Source organism: Zingiber officinale, chromosome 11A (genome assembly GCF_018446385.1).
Source record: "Zingiber officinale cultivar Zhangliang chromosome 11A, Zo_v1.1, whole genome shotgun sequence".
In the NCBI taxonomy this organism is placed as follows: Eukaryota; Viridiplantae; Streptophyta; class Magnoliopsida; order Zingiberales; family Zingiberaceae; genus Zingiber; species Zingiber officinale.
In genome coordinates this window covers 53,629,262-53,634,552 of record NC_056006.1, presented here as the reverse complement: position 1 = coordinate 53,634,552, position 5,291 = coordinate 53,629,262, and the positions used below count along the sequence as shown (strand labels likewise).

The 5,291-nt window shown below is 36.8% G+C and overlaps 1 non-coding gene across 1 annotated transcript; it reads left to right on the top strand.

The window, feature by feature from the left end:
• The first annotated feature begins 2,782 nt into the window (after positions 1 to 2,782).
• On the top strand, positions 2,783 to 2,887 carry LOC122033155. The gene has a single exon (XR_006126405.1). It is a non-coding gene; the product is annotated as a small nucleolar RNA R71 (small nucleolar RNA).
• Positions 2,888 to 5,291: the final 2,404 nt, after the last annotated feature.

Genomic DNA, 5,291 nt, shown 5'->3' with positions numbered 1-5,291 from the left:
TTTAATTAACTTTGTAACATAGGTTGGACTTGGATCAATAGTGTTAAGTTCCGCTTGCGATCTAAGTCTAAACCATTAACAACAAATAAGTTAAATTTGGAATCAATAATGTTAAGTTCCGTTTGCGATTCCTAATTTAACTTCTAAAGAACACAATAGGTTATTTAGGAAAGGTTGGACACTTGTACAAATTTTTTGTATAGTGGAACCGGTATGATCTTCCTAGGACTAACCAACACTTAGAGGGATTTTCCGACGATCTAAGGGCATATCTTCAATGAATCGACTCCGAGATCGAGGATTGGATCCGAAGACCTTTCTTCATCATAGATAAACTTTTCTTCCCTTTCTCTTCTTGGATTTTGGGATCAAGATGCTTATGATCTTCTTGTCTTTGGGTTTCTTTTCTTGTTCTATGGATTTGATCTCCTTGTTCTAGGATGGAAGGAGTATTTGTAATATGATTTGATGTAAACGCTTGTGGATTTGCCAATTTCCTATTTCTATGATTTTGTCTTGTTTGTATCTATTTGATCTTGTGTAGATTGTTGCAATTGGACTTAAATACCGTACTTGATTGAATATTTGAGTATCTTGTGGATCTTATGAGGTAATCCCTCATTCGATTATCTGAGGGATGTACGTGACAGACAAGCCCGTGTAAAAACGATTGAGGGATAATCTCGAAGGTGTAATAAGGTCATTCAAGGGGGTAGGATAGATTGTATGCATTAATCTTTTATATCTTGATATGGGTTGAGAAGTAATGAATTTTCTATGTTGATTATCCGAGGGACGCACGTGATAGGCAAGCCTGTGTAAGGACATCATAGGAATCATTCCTAATTCATCACATTTATATATAGATTTTGGTCCTAAGCCGGTTGTCTATTGCAAGAGAGAATCGGCAACCTTCTACAAATGATGGGCAATTAAGGAATAAGATTTGATAGATCATTTACATTGAATAACATTACAAATAAATAAAAACTCCTAGAACATCCTTTTATCATTGCCCTTATTCCCGTTTCTATGCTTTTACTTCTATGCTTTACTTTCCATAGTTGCATTTAGTTTTTATAAATCAATTGATTAGTTGTTTAGCTAATTTGTGTTGAGATATCTTTAGTGATTATATCCAGTCTCTGTGGATAGGATATCTTTCTTTATTACTGACGACGTATCCATACACTTGCAGAACGTTAATAATTTCCTATTGTACATGTCAATAAAGGAAAATTTTAAAATTAATCTCTCTCTTTTAAAACATGTAGACAACTACAAAAATGGAAAGATTAATTAAAACTTCTCTTTTTATATCATGGTTACAAAAAAGGAAAGTTTTATCAAAAATTAAAATCTCTCTTTTAAACATTATAGATAACTACAAATAAGGAATGATTTTAACAAAATTAAAATCTCACTTTAATCTTTTGTAGATAGCTATAAAAGGTAATATTTTAAAATTTTAAAACTCTCTTTTAAAACCACGAGGATAGCTATAAAAGGAAATTTTAAAATTAAAATTTCTCTTTTAAATCCCTTCATGAATGGCTACAAAATGAAAGATTTTAACAAAAAATAAAATCTCCCTTTAGTTATAATGGTGTGGTCGGCCCCATGCTTGGACACCAAGCATGGCTTGACCAGCCACCTCTTGGGCTCCAAGCAAATGCTTGCCCGACCCCCTTGCTCAAAGCAAGGATGTGTCTAGCCCATTACTTCGGTAAGAAGTGAACTTGGTGGATACAAGGCTTTATAGAGGCTACAACAAGGGCTGAGAGGAGAAATTGGTTTTGATCTCCCGATGAGCTTGAGCTTCCTGTGTTCTCCCTGAACACCCAACTCAAGTTCATCAATAATAACTCATACCACTAAAGAGTTATTATTGAACTACTGCACCAATACCAAATTACATTATGGGCTCATTCTTATCATGAGTGCATTAATCTCTTTGTGTTTAAGATATCGAATGTCCACTAATTAAATGAGTTACTGACAACTCACTTAATTAATATCTAGTTCTAAAAGTAGTACCACTGAACTTCATTGTCATGTCGGACTAGGTCCACCTGCAGGGTTTACATAACAATCCTTATAAGCTCCTCAAGGGGACACAATCAACCTAGATTACTAAGACACAGTTTCCTTCTATAATCAACAACACACCATATAAATAATATTATTTCCCAACTTATCGGGTCTACTGTTTAACAAACTAAATCTCACCCATTGATAAATTAAAGAAATACATACTAAGTATATGTGCTTGTTATTATATCAGGATTAAGAGTACACATATCTATAATAACAGAGGCTTTGTTCTTTTATGCAGTCAGTATAAAAAGAAACAATCTCAAATGGTCCTGCTCAATACACACATAGTGTACTGGTGTAATTTTATAGTCAAGATAAACTAATATCAAATTACACTACAACCACTCCATTGGTTTGCCCCATTCCATATTGGTAGTGAGCTACTATTTATAATTTATAAGGAACTAATAACATAATCTTCTGTGTGGCACCACACACTATGTTATCTACAATATAAATTAAATGGACAACTGCATTTAACATAAATACACATTTGACCAATGTGATTCTTATGTTCATACAAAAATCAAGGCTTTTAGTATACATCCCAATAACTTGATCAATCAATGTATATGCTTCGTCTACACTCTTGTCCATAAAAGAACCTCCAGCTGATTAATTTAACAAACACTTATCTGATAAAGAAATTCCCCTATAGAATATGTGCAGGATCAGTCATTTTTCCAAACCATGATGAGGGCACTGTCTTTGTAGACTCTTGAATCTGTTCCATGCTTCAAATATTGATTCTCCATATGCGTGAGCAAATTTGTGATGCAATTCCTCATATAAATCGTTCTACTTGGAGGAAAAAAATTATTCAGAAATTGCTTCTCCAATTGTTCCCAACTTGTGATGATTTGAGGACGGAGAGAATATAACCAAGTCCTTGCTTTATCCTTGATACTAAAAGGAAATGCCATCACCCGAACTGCATCTGCTGACACTCCTTCACAATTCACCATATCACAAAGCTCTAGAAATATCTCAAGATGTAGATAAGGACTTTCTGATATTTCTCCTCCAATTTGTGACCTTGTATCATGAAAATTAACTCTGGGTCTAGTTAGAAACTTTCTACTTCAATATGAGACTGCACAATGGGAGATAAAAATCTTCCAAAAATGGGTGTAGAGAAATCTCTCAAGGACCTGCTTGACATGTTAGTTCTCATGGTATCTAAATAAAATTATGAGAAAAGAACAAAAATTAAGAATTAAATACAAGAAATAAAATGCTATATGAAAAGTAAGAAAGAAAATGTAGAATTTAAATTGCAAAAAAGAAAGTGCATAATGAAAACAAGAAAGAAAATGCAAAGGAAAAAGAAAAATATGTAGGGTAACTCATATGCTAATCAACTAATGTTAATCGAAAATAGTCACCAGCAACATCGCCAAAAACTTGTTACGATTTCGCAAGTGCATGGATTCGTCGTCAGTAATATATAAGATTGTCGAACCACAGGGACTATTGATTAAGTGCTAGAGATGTCGCAAAGTAAGTTATCTAGATGGTCGAAAGTTGGTTTTGGTGCTTGCAAACTAACGAGAGTGATTGAAGAGAGAAAGAGAAGGATGAGAGAATCAATCTTGGAGGAAATTGAGATTTAGGGAATGGATTCTAGGATTTTGGTTTCGATGTGGTGGAACCTGATGTATCATGTTCTATCTTTTACTGATTGTCAATCAACATACCTTCGCCAGAAGTTAAAGCTACTATCCTTAAGTACTAATCAGAGAAGATCCCTGTGAAATCCTGTTATGGTTAACCCCTGTCACTAGGGAGCCTCGATAGATCACAAGAATACAAATCTAATCGATATCATTAGGGATAGAGATAGGGGTTTGGTTTGGTCTCTTACTTCCTTGTGGAGAAGTTGCCTCTCTTTTCAAGGGAATATCCTAGACATCCATAAACGGGTTACCCCTATCATTAGGGCCCCTCGGGTATACGATCTAAGATGATCTCTTTACAAAATTAGCAATTCCTACACAATCAATTAACATGACAAGGCAACAAGTCTCATGCATATTAAATAGAAACAAAGTAAAAGAAATCGTCCAATGAGTAAAAGCACAAACATGAGTCTTACATCAAAGCCTATCCAAAACTACTCCCTACATCCATAGAAAAGGAGATCTACTCAATTGTGAAGGAAGAACAACCCCAAAACATAAAGCAAAGCATACTTACAACCCTTGATATGAGAAGGGGAAGAAGAGATGCTTATTGAGGTTTCTGATGTCTAGGGGATGCCTCCTTGCTCTAGAGATGAACGGAATGTCAAGGAATGGTGGTGGATGAAGCTCTAGGGTTTCCCCCGAAGGGGAGAACCCTTTCCCGATGAGAGGGGCGAAGTCCCGAACCAAAGATGCCCCCAGAATAGGGTTCTTGACCCTTTTATAAGCCAGGGCACGGGCACCGCACGGCCCGCGCCACAAGCCGTGTGAGATCCGCACGGCCAACTGCCTTCTCCCTTCGGGTTGAGTGGCACGACCTTGAGAGATCTACACGGCCGTTTCTTCCTCTTGCTCTGGCTGCGCTGGACAGTCATACTAATTGGCATGACAATGTGGATTTGGGGCTCTGCTTCTCGAGCACGACCGTTCAGGATTGCACGACCGTGCATTGCTTGGTTGCCGTCGTGGGGGGGGGGGGGCACGGCTGTTCAAGTGTGCACGGCCATGCATGGAACCTCCTCTATTTGGTCACACGACCGTGCAAGAGTTGCACGGCTGTGCCATGTTCTTCCTCTGTTTGGCCACACGGTCGTGCGAGGTTGCACGGTCGTGTTCTCTGCCTCTTTCTAGTGCGTTGACAATTACTATTTTTGCTCTGAAAGTTGTCCCTGTCAACACAAAACAAACCAAAGAGCAAATGTCCAAACCAAAAGAGTATTTATGCTGAATATATGCTAAGAGAGGTGAACATACATAGAATATACGTGAATAAAGTAAGTGAATGTGCGTCAAAATATGTATAAATGATCTTAAGATCTATGCACATCATCTACACTATAGACTTCACCATGAATAGAAATAAATGCAAGACATGAAACTAGATCCTAGCTATCTATCACTGACAAGCATTCATTGATGCAGTAGGTTGATCTGAATGCAACTATAACTGTGTCGATGAATATGTCCTTAGCTGAAATTGTGTTTTTTGTTATTGATATAATTTTTGTAACT